The sequence below is a fragment of the Lontra canadensis genome, unplaced genomic scaffold (assembly GCF_010015895.1).
Source record: "Lontra canadensis isolate GAN:19392208 unplaced genomic scaffold, GSC_riverotter_1.0 scaffold115, whole genome shotgun sequence".
Lineage (NCBI taxonomy): Eukaryota > Metazoa > Chordata > Mammalia > Carnivora > Mustelidae > Lontra > Lontra canadensis.
In genome coordinates this window covers 1,680,365-1,694,936 of record NW_022631109.1, presented here as the reverse complement: position 1 = coordinate 1,694,936, position 14,572 = coordinate 1,680,365, and the positions used below count along the sequence as shown (strand labels likewise).

At 37.9% G+C, this 14,572-nt stretch overlaps 1 protein-coding gene across 2 annotated transcripts in view; it reads left to right on the top strand.

The window, feature by feature from the left end:
- Positions 1-14,572, top strand: part of LRRC4C (leucine rich repeat containing 4C) — a 1,149,700-nt gene that overhangs the window by 434,773 nt on the left and 700,355 nt on the right. For both annotated transcript variants that reach the window (XM_032840678.1, XM_032840672.1), the window contains exon 3: positions 11,656-11,737. The gene's annotated coding sequence lies outside the window, so the exon portion shown is untranslated. The remainder of the gene's footprint in view (positions 1-11,655; positions 11,738-14,572) is intronic.

Sequence of the window (14,572 nt, the reverse complement as noted above, 5' to 3'; positions counted from 1 at the left end):
TTACCTGTAACAAGGCTGCTCTGTGTTGGGAGTAAAGTGTACTCCTCACTAGAATGAAGAGATTAATGTCTCTTAACATTCCAAAGATGTCCGCCTTCATCATGTTCACACCCCCTTGTTCATACCTTCCCCCCCTCCCTCCATCACCAACTGAAGCCAGTTTCAAATGGCAGAACACAGATTATATCAGAATCTGTGTGATGTCTGTAATATTCCATTTAAACGAATTGGATAAAACCTCTCTTGGGTCTCACCAGGAAGTTTTGCTTAAATGGTCCCCAACTCTGTTTGAAAGCCTCCTAATAATATGAGGAAACCCAACCGTAGCCCACAAGTGAGTTCTTAGAATTGCATTTTCCTTGGCAGGTAGATGGTTTTGCTTCATGCTGGAATGGAGGGTAATGGAGAATTGTGGTTAAGAATATGGGTTTTGAAGCCAGGTAACTGAGAATTGTAACCCAGTACAGTCATTTGTGTGATGGCGAGCGGTTATTTAAACTCTTCAAGCATCAGTATGCTCCTGAACACGTGGGGAGAAAATAGCCTGCCTGTGGAGATGCAGTGAGGACGGAACGTTACAAGTGCGTGCAGCTCTCCCACAGCACCCAACACTCAGCTGCTGAGCATTTCCTCCTTGCAAGGAGTCAGCTGAGACTTTGCACGGATTGGCTCAGAGAGAACAGATCTAGGAGGGATGTGCAATCCTGTGGCCATTTTACATTTAAGAAAGCTGAGGTTTATAGAAGTTTATATAAAACACGACTCTAGTCACATCATGACTTGAGGGTATGAACGTAGGTTTATGTCTACTGTCGACCCCTGAACTCCTAAGCACGGTCCTCTTCGTTTTATACCTGCGATCCTCATGTCACCTTGAAGTAAGGAGGTGTGTAATTCCTGTTATAGGGAATTAGTAGTAGAGGCTCTGGCTTGTTAAAGGACTTGCTTATGATCACATGGTTGGTAAAGAGTGGAGTCAGGATTAGAACCCAGGTCTGTTTGCTACTTCCTTGTCTTCACGACTAGTGTCTCCCTCTCCTTCACCTCCTGAAACCTCCATCAGAATACACTCCATGCATGATGGGACTCTTCCTACAATGCAGAAGCCCTCTTGTCTCTGACCAGCATTAACCCCTTCAGGGACTCTATTCGGAATAAAATCAAACATCTTTGTAGAACTTACCTGACTCTACCTGATTGGAATCCTGCCCCTTCTCCTCTCATCTCTTGGTGCACTGCCTGCCAACCCCCCTTAGAAGGCGTTGACCCATCCACTTTGAGATCTTGTATTCATTTTCAAAACCTTTTCTGAAGTCCTGGTCCACCAGTAACAATGACACCTCCCATGGTGGTCACCACCATGATTGATTGGCAGCCCTAACTGCTGCTTTCAGTATTTACAAAAGCTCTGGCTGCTAGGCTGTGTTGCCCCTAGACTGCTCCCGTCCAAAGGTTGCTACTAGCTCAGGTCTGTTTCGGTGAAACACAGGCCTCCCGTCATGGGGGACTCTAGCACAGGGATGTCCCATTGACTTAGTGGAGTCCTTCCTGAAGCTATGCAGCACTCCCAGACTCTTTCCATCCAAACTTCTGTCCTTCCATCCTCCTCTCCTTCTGTCAGACTTCTGCCATATTCTGGAAGCTGCCTTTTCTAGCTATTGATCATTCAATCTTTATCCTTCACAGACATTTTCCCCAATAAATTTCTTTTATGTCTATTTCCATTTTGATGTGTGCTTCTTGATGGACCTGAACTGACGTAGCCATAAGGGTGCCCTCCTCTATCCTGCACATACACCATCGCAAACAAAACAATCACATTTATGACTATTTCTCTTTCCTAATTAGATAGTGAGGGCAGTAAAATCCGGGAAAAAACATTTTATTACATCATTTATTTTTAGTCCTTAACACATTTCTTGGTACTTATTGAATACTTAATAAGCGTTTGGATAAATGAGTGCTAAAAGTATGATCTCATCAAACATGAATTTATTTAGGTCAAAACAAGAAAAACGACATGTTTACTTCTCTGCTAACACCACCAACCAATGTGGAGATACCTGGAAGTTAGCTTAGGGTCACTAATGCAAGGCTTGTGTCTCAGAGTATTACCATGTGGCTTCTATATTCCCAAAATATTTTCTGGAGTTCAGATGAGTTTTCATGCTTATGAACTTAATTTAACTAAACTGAAATCTTGAAATCTCACTGAATATCTCTCATCACTAAATGAAGCAGCCTTGATTAATCACTCCGAGCATTTCAAAATAATCTGTCAGTTAACCTATATTTAACATAAGCATCTGTAAAATCTATATGAGAGCATTCATTAGAAGGAAAGCATATTCTTGGAGAGCTATAAAATCAGATAGTAATTCTTAATATTTCAAGTGAGGAGTAGGGTATAGAATGTTTCTATTTATTACTAGCAAAACTATTACAAATCTGCTCCAATCCATACAATGATAAAACTTATTTTTTGTCAGGTTGGTTTATATATTTACATATATAAATAGACTTTATATATAAATTAAATAGTCTATTTATAATTGAATTTTCTCTTCCCATAAAATTAGACTGGTTTGGCAACCTAACTCTGAAATACTATATCATTGCTTGATACCAGCCAATTCTACTATTTATTTCTCTCCATTTTTCACATTGGGGATCTCTGTTAGATTTTTTTTTTTCCACGTGTGATCTCTTAAATATGGTTTATGCTGCTCTGGCACCATGGATGATGAGAATAATAAGTATCACTTACTAAGTATCTATTATATGAACCCCAAATTATGTGTTAAATGCTATTGTCCCAATCTTTCAAAGGAGATACTAAGGATCAAAGAATTATAATAACTTGGAAACCTACTGCCTTATCAGTGCTTTGAACACAGATCTGCCTGAATTTTGGACCGTCTGATCTTAATACAGTTGTTTTGTGTTTTGGCTATAAGGTTTGAACATCACCTATTGAATATTTTTTAACATTAAAAGCATACAGTGATTTTCTGAGCACCTTGAAGTTTATTCTAGAAGCAGCAGAAACCACTTGGGTTTTAAAAAAAGGAAAATAATACAATTTGATATGTGCTTAAGTAACATGTGGAAAGTGGATAGTGTAAAAGACGTAAAGGATGTTCGATGAAACTAGAAAAGGAGAATCTTGGAAGCCAGTTGTCGACAAGACAAAGCAGGAAGGGATTAGGATCTAATCTGAGAATATAAGCAAGGGTATAGACAGGCAAGGAAGATGGGAGAAATACTTCTAAACTCAGTGGCCCAACAGTGTATGAACTGTGGGCCTTTGGCCAAATTGTTTAGCCGCAATGAATCCGTTTGCTTCTCTGTAAAATGGAGGCAGTAAAGTCTATTTCACAGTGTCATTGTGAGCTTTAAACAATAGTATATTAGCATGCACTTGGATGGTACATGCTATGAATCTTGGTGCTTTTATAAGTACTATAAGTACCAAGAATTTTTTTTCTCAAATTTTCAGGATTGAAGTAGTATCACTATCACAGGTTTATAGAACTCAGAAAACTGAGACACAGTGAGGCAAAGGAAAAAGCAATAGAGTTGTGGCAATATCAGATTAAAATAATGGCATTTATTATATATCTGATAAACAGTTGGTGCTTTATAAATGCCTGCCATTTACCACCTGGATTAATGTCCTCGAGAGGCAGAACCAAACATGATTCATTGCTGTAATAGGGTAATCCAGCACTTGGTGTGAAATAAACTGATTGGATCCTCATGGACACAGTTCAGGTCCTGTTCCTGGTGCTGGGAATAAATACAGTGGTAAAATAAACATGCTCCTGCCTTCATGACTTTTTCTTTTCTTTTCTTTTCTTTTTTTTTTTTTTTCTGCTTGGAACAGATGTTCTGATGACTAGGTGATTGAAGGAAGCAGAGTTGGAAAACTATTTCTGAATTATTTTCTGCAACATACATATACATATATATATATATTTTTTTTTTTTCTGGAAACATTTGCTCAAAAAGCTGCCACAAGAAGAAGATTCTGCAACCTCTCTCTACTGCATATTCAGTAATGACTAGGGGAACAAACTTGCTTCAGATTCTTTCATGAGCTCTTTCCCTTTTCATAGAGATAATTTTTTTATCTTATTTCTAAAAATTTTTAAATTTTTTTATTGTGTTATGTTAGTTACTGTACAGTACATCATTAGTTATTGATGTAGTATTCCATGACTCATTGTTTGCATAGAACACCCAGTGCTCCATGCAATACGTGCCCTCCTTAATACCCACCGCCAGGCTCACCCATTCTCCACGCCCCCTCCCTTCTAAAACCCTCAATTTGTTTCCCAGAATCCATAATCCCTCGTGGTTCGTCTCCCATTCTGATTCCCACCCCACCTTAATTTTTCCCTTCCTTCTCCTAATGTCCTCCATGCTATTGCTTATGTTCCACAAATAAGTGAAACCATATGATAATTGACTTTCTCTGCTTGACTTGACTTCACTCATCATAATTTCTTCCAGTCCTGTCCATGTTGATGCAAAAGTTGGATATTCATCTTTTCTGATGACTGATTGATATTCCATTGTATATATGGACCACATCTTCTTTATCCATTCCTCCGTTGCAGGGTATCTCAGCTCTTTCCACAGTTTGGCTATTGTGGGCATTGCTGCTATGAACATTGGGGTGCATATGACCCTTCTTTTCATTACATCTGTATCTTTGGGACACATACCCAGTAGTTTAATTCCTGGGTCATAGGGTAGCTCTATTTTAAGCTCTAGGCTGTTACAGGTCCAGTCCTAGCTACAAACCAGCTTCTTTTCTGGTAAATCCTCAGCTCTTAAAATAGTACCTAAAACAACAAGCACTCAATTAATGTGTGTTGAATGAGTGGATAAGTGAATGAATAAATAAAGCCATTTTTTTTTTCCACTTTGTAGACCATTCTTTCCTTACATAGAGTAAGATGTATTCTCAGGAAAAATTGAGTATTCAAGAATTAATTACTAACTGGCATGTGTACTAAGGTTTATGGTTGTTCAGAGAAGATATAACAATTTCAAAATTGTTCTTTAGAGTCATTTATAACAAGCATTGAGAAGATAATTTTGGCTACATTTATGTGGGCACCAAAACCACAGCATTTCTTTGAATTTCAGAATTGCCATTATGCCATCTTTGTTTTTTTTTTTTAATTAAATCTCACTTTCAAGATTCATATCTTAAACAATTTTGTAAAAACATTAATGCTTAGTATAAATATGTCACTGAGTGTTACATCAGCCCAACAAATCATGAGAAAACTTCCCTGTGTCCTTCCACCTCATTCTTCTATGTGGACACGTATATAGCTTGTACATAATTGTAATATATATGCTAGTTAGACATTTCCTTTTTTCACTTGATATTGTATCATAAGCATGTTTATACAGCACTATGTAATTACATAATTATCATTTTATGTCTGGATGATAGTCTTTCTATTTACCCCAACCCTGTGTAGCTGCCCACCCACTCACCTTCAGTAGAGTTGTGCAATTTCATCAGTTCCAAATTGTGTCTAAAAACACACATTTGTAAGATATAGTCATTATATTGTATCATTTTCTAGTTGGAGAAATGCTTGAAATTCATACAAATGAATAATTCTTTCCATTTAAGGGTGAAGATACAAAAACTGTGAGGGGCAGTGAGAGGCAGAGTAGCCTGTTAGGAAGAATGGTAGAGTGCCAAGTGGATATGAATTGTATGATCTGGGACCATCACTTAACTCCTTTGTACCTAAGTTTCCTTGGGTGTGTCTCACTGAGATTGTATTTTTAAGGAAATTGTGTTTACCAGCCTAAGATGTCCCACCTGCCCCAAACTAGCCATTGGCATTTTTAAACCAATCTTCACAATACAGAATCAAAATCAATCATGTAATGCACTTAGCCTAATATTGAGCATATTGTATGTGTTTAACATATGCTACCTGCTGCTGTGATTACAATTATAATGATGGTGATTATAGTACATCTCTCCTTGGTATGAGACAGGTGTATTCTGAAACTGCCTCTTAGTTTGTTGTCAAATAGATGGAATTATCTGTAGGATTTCCTCACCCTTCTCTTGGAACTTTTTCCTGTGACAGTTCAGAATCATTGTCATGTTCTCATCCAAATGAAGAAAGGTCAGAGAAGATTAAGGTTGTTGTTATTTCTTTTTCCCCTCTGCCATTGTAGCTGTTTATAAGAAGGAAGAGAACTGTCAGAACTGGAGGAGGACCCAGGCCTACTCATTTATCTTTGCCCCCCCTCTTCCAATCCAGGAGCACTACTGATAGAACATTCTCAAGTGATTCTTTTTAAGTGACTCAAGCAATATCAATTAGACTGGTATTTGTCATAACTATTTTATTGGCTCTCGGTAATCATAGCATGAATTACTGCTATCACTCTCCAACATTACAATGAATCAGTTCACAGAAGCTATTACAAAGAAGAGTGGATTATTCTTGAGAATGCTTCTCAAATACCACAAAGTAATCAGGTCCTAAAGAATGTTACGATGGTATCAGTTACTCCATTTTTTTTAACTTGTTATTAGTCTTCTACATACTCACTAAACGTCCTCAGGTATAAAAGTGAGTAGATTTGGGGAACTCTGATATATTGACCCCAAATGATATATTCTGGGAATGGCAACATAATGACTGTAGTTAACAATAGTGCTTTGTGTGTCAGGAAGTTGCTAAGAGAGTATATTTTAAAAGTCCTATCAAAAGGAAAAAATATAACAATGTGAAGTGATTGATATTAACTAAACTTATTGAAGTAACTGTATATTGTGGTGCTATATATATACACACACACAAACACACACACACACATATATATACCATTATATACATTAAACTTATACAATGTTATATGCTAATTATATCTCACTAAACCTGGGAAAATGATTTTGAATTAAAATTGGCTTTTGTCATTGGGGAGGGTATATGCTATGGTGAGTGCTGTGAAGTGTGTAAACCTGGCAGTTCACAGACCTGTACCCCTGGGGCTAATAATACATTATATGTTTATAAAAAATAAAAAAAAAATTTAAAAATGGCTTTTGTAAACAAGCAAAGATAGGAGCAGACCCATTGATACAGAGAAAAACTGGTGGTTGCCAGAGGAGAGGGACATGGGTGGTTGGGCAAAATAGGTGAAGTGGAGTGAGAAGTACAGGCTTCTATTTATGGAATGAAAAAGTTACCAAGATGAAAGTTACAGCATAGGGAGTGGCACCTGGGTGGCTCAGTTGGTTACACATCCCACTTGGGTCGTGATTTCAGGGTCATGAGACCGAGCCTTGCATCAGGCTCCATGCTCAGTGCAGAGTCTGCTTGAGAGTCTCCCTCTCTCTCTGACCCTCCCCCCACCTTTTCACATGCTCTCTAAATGAATGAATGAATGAATGAATGAATGAATGAATGAATGAATAAAATCTTAAAAAGAAAGTAATAGCACAGGGAATATAGTCAATGTTGTGTGGTGACAGATGGTAGCTATCCTTGTGAGCACAGCACAATGTATAGAATTGTCAAATTCCTGTGTTGGTTCCCTGAAACTAGTGTAACATTGTGTGTCAACTCTACTTCAATTAAAAAAAATCGATTTTGGGGGCACCTGGGTGGCTCAGTAGGTTAAGCCTCTGCCCTCGGCTCAGGTCATGATCTCAGGCTCCTGGAATCCAGCCCCTCTCTGCTCAGCAGGGAGCCTGCTTCCTCCTCTCTCTCTGCCTGCCTCTCTGCCTACCTGTGACCTTTGTCTGTCAAATAAATAAAATAAAATCTTTAAAAAAAATCGATTTTTTTGTCGCAAAGCTACCTAGATTGACATATGTTTCACCACTTACTAGCTGTGTCCCTGTACACATTACTCAATCTCTCTATGCCTGTTTTCCCATTTTCTGTGGAGATAATTATTGTAGCAACCTCATGGGGCTACTTGAGAATTAAATGAAATAGTAGAGGTAATCACTTAGAGTAGTACCTGATGTGTAATAAGTGCTCAAAACTGTCAGGTATTTTTGCTATCATTATTAATTTTATTACTAGAATAGGACATATTTCCTAGCTCTAAAAATCAGGCAAATATAAATCTCCTATTTTTTAGATGTTAATAATAGTTATTTTGGTAAAAACAAATGACCTACTTTAAGATCAAAAAACCAAACTTTGGTACTGATCCCACCGCAAATTAACTTTATGAACTAAGTCAGATATCTGAAAATTGCTGTAAAACACAAATGTGTAGACTGTAAGACAATACGTAATTTGTATCAGGATTGACGTAAGACTCAACTATATTTTATATTTAAGTTGTCATGTCTTATTTAGTGCCTTTTGATACTCAAATTACATTTTTTACTGATTATTTCATTTTATTTATTCAGCTCCCTTGGGAAACTGATTGAGTTAATATTATTATGTTAGTCTTATTGCTAAGGATCTGGATTCAGAATGAAGTTACACAAGCAAAGTATGGTGAAACAGGAGTGGACTGTATGTTTTCTCACATCAAAAGAATAAACTCTTTCAACACAATGTATTTAGGCCCCTACCATGTACCAGGCATAATGCAAAGCACTAGAGGAATAGCAGCACATAAATCAATGAAAATTCTCGCCCTCATGGAGTTGACTTGCTTTTAATGGGAAAAGAAGAATTATTTTTTAAATTTATTCTTTTAAAGATTTTATTTATTTATTTGAGAGAGGGGTGAGGGGAAGAGGGACAAGCAGACTCCATGCTGAGCACAGACCCCCCTATGTCTGGCTCGATCTCATGATCCTGAGCTCATGACCTGAGTGGAAATCAAGAGTCAGACGCTCAACCAACTGAGTCCCCAGGTGCCCCAAGTAGAATGATTTTTAAAGGTCTCTATGTGAAAGATGTAGTTTATTAGATGGAACAATCACTTTAAAGAAAAACTGAGGTATAAACAAGGATAGGTAGTACAAAGTACAGGGTGTCCCTCTTTTAAATAGGGCAGACAGGCAAGTTTTACTAAAAAAAGTGAATGGATATCAGTAAATATCCAGTAGAGGTTTGTAAGAGGTTCACCTGGGTCAGCAGAAGAGTATTTCTTGGAGAGGGAACAGCAGAAGAGAAGCCCAAAGGATGAAACAAGCCTGGGATTTTTTTTTAAACTTTTTTTTTTTTAAAGATTTTTATTTATTTATTTGGCAGACAGATCACAAGTAGGCAGAGAAGCAGGCAGAGAGAGAGGAGGAAGCAGGTTCCCTGCTGAGCAGACAGCCCAGATGTGGGGCTTGATCCCAGGAGCCTGGGATCATGACATGAGCTGAAGGCAGGAGCCTGGGATTTTTGAACAAAAGCCAGGAGGCCATTGTGGTGTGAGCACAGTGAACAAGAGGAGGTGTCTGAGAGTTAACATGGGACCAGATCATGTAGGATTTTGCCAACCTTTTGGTAATTTTGGTTTTTATTAGAATGAGATGGAAGCTAATAGAAGGTTTTGAGAATAGAAGAGACTTAATCTGGTTTATCCTTTAATAGAATTCTTTTGGTTGCTATTTTGAGACTAGACAAAAAGAAGGGATAATATAAAATAAGAAGACTCCATTGCCAAAAACTTAAAACTACTTATAGTGGCTTGGACCACTATTTTATTGGTGGGATGGGGAAAGTAGTCCTATTTTAGATACATTTGGGATATCTTTTGAAGTAAACACAAGTGAGATTTGTTAACATACTTGATATGGGGTGTGGAGGGAAGAGTGGAGGCAAGGTGACTCTGAGTGTTTTGGAATGAAAAAATGATAAAATGAAATTGCCCTTACCTGAGAAGAAATTTTAAGAGGAGCAAATTGGAACTCAGTTTTAGATATGCTAATTTGAAATCACCTATTAGCACTCTAAATGGGTCTATCAAGTAAACAGTTGATTTAAATATGGCACTCATGCAGAAGTATGGGCTAAAACAGAAATTTGGATGTAAAGATATTTATATTTTATTTATTTGTTTGACAGAGAGAGAGAGAGAGCACAAGCATGGGGAACCGGAGAGGGAGGAACGGGCTCCCCACTGAGAAGGGAGCCCAATGCAGGACTTGATCCCAGGATCCTGGGATCATGACCTGAGCTGAAGGTGGACGCTTAACATCTGAGTCACCCAGGCATACCATTGTGTACAGATATTTAAAATAATGGGCTTCGGTTAGCTCTTGAAGGGGCATAGTCTAATAGAAAATAGAGGATGTTAAAGATGTAAGCCATGAGGAGAAGCCTTCAGAGTAGACTAGGAAAACATAACAGATTAGAAAAGGAAAATGGGAAAGAATGATGATTTGGAAGCCATGCAAATACAGTATTTCAACTGAAAAGAAATATCATGTGGGTATAGTGTAAAGTCCTGACTGTAGCATTACTAAATGTCTGATTTACACCAAATTAAAGTAAGAAGCAATTGTCCATTATATTTGAGTGCCCATTGTGTGCACAGTGCAGATGGTGATTAAGGGAAAACCAACCAACATACTTTCACAGATAAAACATTCTTCTTGCCTTTAAAGCTCAAAGGCAGGGAGGTAGAATTAAAAACACTGCTTATAAGTCTCATTATAAATGTAAGAAAAAAACAAATTCTGTGGGAATATGGATAAGAGACAGATTAAATTTGATAGACAGCTTCAGTGGGGAAAATGTCATATTTGAGCTAGGTATTAAACAATAACTGAATTTTTGGGGGTCAGAATGGGAATGGATAAATAATAATGACATTGCAGGCAGACAAGATGACATGAGCAATGCCACAGAGGCAGGAAAAGGCAGTACATGTTCAGGGATGTGTAATAAATTGATTGGACTAAAATAGAGTGTGCAAAGAAAGAAGGGAGTAAGTGGTAGTAGATACATGTTTTTGCCTTGAAGGAACATCTTGGTCAACAGTCCAGTAGAAAAAAATTTTTTGAAAAGCTAAATATTATGATTACTATCATTTAAAAAAAAAAGCCTTTTATATTCTGCTAAACACCTGTCACCCTCCAAAATACAATAGACAGTTATTTTACTAGTAAGATGAGTCTATTTGAGAGTAACAGAGGAATTGCAGTTCAGGGCAGGCAAACCACAAGTCTGAAGAGACAATGGGACGATCAGTGTCAGTTGGGTTTTAGGAGGAGATCGGGGAGGATTGGTTTAAACAAAAGTTCATTAGAGAGGAACAAGTTTGAGCTTCTGGTGGCTTCTCCTTGGCTGCAACCGGTGGTTGAGCGTGTTGCTGCTGAGGCAGAAAGAGAACTTAATTCTTTTTCTTAAAAGTAGGGAATGAACTTCCTATGTGAAAAATGGGCCCCCTTATGGAAATGATTTTCATCTCCTTTCTTTTTGCTGGTTATGTAGGCTTCAGGGAGCAACACCCACAGGGGAGCTCCCCCTTTAGGGCCTCCTGCCTCCATTGCAAAGGAAGGATCTTTGATTTATTCTCATAAACCTCAAGCATGACATAGAGTAGGATGAATATGCACTTGGAAAATATAGAGAAATAGAAATTCTTCCATGTGATTTCCTCTCTCTGGTAGCTTTACATTCACCTACTTTTTGCTGGGCTGTTTTCTAACTTCCTTAAGTGTAATGTACTTTAATTATATGTCTTCCCTAGAAATGGTTTTCAGTCCTGCAAGGCTGCCAGATCACCCAGCAAGAGTGGGACCAAGTCAACTGGAACATCCAACCCACTGAATGTACGTGAGTACCCCGTTAACAGCTTTTAAAACGTGAGAAAAGGTATCTTGTATGTGATTTAAAGTGTCTTGGAGTCAGCTGTGAGTTAATATTTTTAATTGCTTAGTGTGGGTGAGCAAGCTCTCACTGGTGACAGCGGGATTTGCGTGTGCACCTGTGACAGAGCTTGACTTCCCCTCAAAGTACACACATTGCATTTGTGCCTGGGATCACTTGGTCTCTCGTAACTACACCAGACACCATGCTGAGTTTTATTTGCCTCCCTGAACCGGAAGGCACCCGGTTGTACTGGGGTTCTCTCTTACCTTTCTGTTGTCTCTCAACCTTATCCCCGTTATACTTAAGCCAGTTTCCGGGTAATATTTACTTATGTCATTATTGAAATATTTTATGGATCCTTCATTAGATCAAATGCCCCAAGCAGGCAAGTACCCTGCCTATTTGCTGACACATCATAGTCACTCAACATTTCCATGCTGCCTGACCATGCCTGGTCCCTGGTGGGATCTGACCACTTAAAGTATTCCTACACTTTCATGGTTGTTCAAAATATCTGTGCTTCTTGGGCTCCTATCTTTCCCAGAGTTGCTCAGTCTCAGATAAAAAAGCCTCCTGCTTTCTAGAAAAGATAAGACTATCTGATGTGAACATCACTAAATATTTCTTCATTGGACCTTAAAATATCTCTGTTTCTATCTCTAGTGTATTTCTTGTTTCCCAAAATAACCTCTTAGATTAGATTTTAATCCTAACACTTTACATTTTTTACCAACTTCATTAAATTAGCTATTCCTCCCCAATTTTCATCTCTCTATTTTCCTGGTTCCTTCCACATAGACAAAAAACAAACATACATTTGTTGCCCTTATCATGGAAAAATGCAACCAACCAAATGAAAACAAATCTCTTTCGTCTCACTGTTCTGTTTTTTTTTCCCCCAACTTAGCTGCTTTTAGCCGTTCAAACTTCTTTATAGAACTGTCATTGTTCTTTGCCAAGTCATGGTAAACTCCACAAGAGAAGGGTTTCTTTTTATTGTGCTGTGCAGTATATTTTCAGTATCTGGCACAATATCTAGGCTCAATGATTAAATGTGTTAATTTTAGCTACCCTTTCACTTCCCACTCTCTACCTGAGTGTTAAAATTTTGCTTCAAGCACTGCTTAAATTACTCTCACCACCATAGTTCCCTTCTCTGTCATTCAAACCACGGTTACACTGCAAATACTTCTCTTATATACTATATCATAATCTGTCTTAATTCTTGTTAACTATATATGCCTCATCACTTCCTCAGCATCTGAGGAGGTCAGGACAACAATTTTTTTATTTCTTTAGCTCTCCCATCTCTTAACAAAAGGCTTGCCTGTCAATAATTATTAATGACTTGAATTAATACTCCACGCCTTAAAAGATCTTTTAACATTACGCTAACCACATTAGTATTGCCTTTGATAAAATATTGATAAAATATTTTGTCCCAGAAATAAAAAGATTTTTCTTTCTGATAAAAATATGTGTGTGTAGGAAGAGATACCCTCCCCGTTTCTTTCCTGCCCTTGGATATTGTCAAATGAAGAGATGATGTTTGGCACCCTGGCAGCCATCCTATGACCATAAGTATCTCTGAGAATATAACCAAGATTCTTGGCATTGGAGACTTAATGATTTAATTAACCTTGGAAACATGTAAGTCTAATCTTTTTGTTATTTGAAATAGTTAACCCATCTCATCTAAGGTTTTTTGTTATTTGCAGGCAAAACTATATTATCTGAAATAAAAGTGATCTAATACTGTTAAAGAAAATTCAAATCATTAAAATAAGAATTTAAAAAAATACTATGCTGAATGAATCAAGGTATATGGGCTTTGTATTTATGATCCCTGCATTTAAAGAATTAGAATTATCTATCTATGTGTAGGTCATACCCACATAGACACACACATACATGCATAAAAATGTGGTTGTGACCACTTGATGAAAGAAAAACCATTGATTACATCATTTCTAAGATAATAAAATCATAAAATCATTTTCTGGGCCCTTTAAATGCACCCAATAAGTGCCCACGAGATAGAAAATCCTTAGGAAACTGTGTTAGGCACCTGAACAGAGACTCAGGAATTAGTCCACACTCATCTTCTCTCTGTTTTCCTGTTTGCCTTTCCAAAAATATGTTTCTCATGTTTTTCCCTGTTTGCTTCTCTTCTTCCTCTAACTCATATGGATCATAATTGCCCTGGGCCCAATCTTCTGAGATTCCTTTTTGAAACACTATTTCCAGTCTTACCTATAGGCTGCATGCCCTGAAACCTATGGATGAAGTTTTCTCCACCATGCACCTTACTCAGGCCTTAGGAGACCTTAGGAGTCTCTGGAAAGAGATCAGGCAAAACCAAAGTGATTGTTTGGTGGCTTGTGGGCTAAATAATTTATTGTTTAATTAATTTCTCTGTTTTCTCATTAGCTGTAATTTTATGTAAAGAGAAATCATTTATTTTAGAAAAATATGGTAGATATAATTTGTTTTTCCTGCAGCAGAAAGTGGCCCATGTGCAGTCTTAAAATTTGAATTCTATTGCTTGTGTCCTGCTCACTTGTAGGATCGCTATTTATCATAACGATGTCTGCAAAATCTAAATAATTTCCAAAGCAAAAGCATTTTAAAAATCTAGAATCAGGGGCACTGGGTGGCTCAGTGGGTTAAGCCTCTGCCTTCGGTTCAAGTCATGATCTCAGGGTCATGGGATCGAGCCCCGCATCAGGCTCTCTGCTCAGCAGGGAGCCTGCTTCCCTCTCTCTCTCTGCCTGCCTCTCTGCCTGCTTGTGATC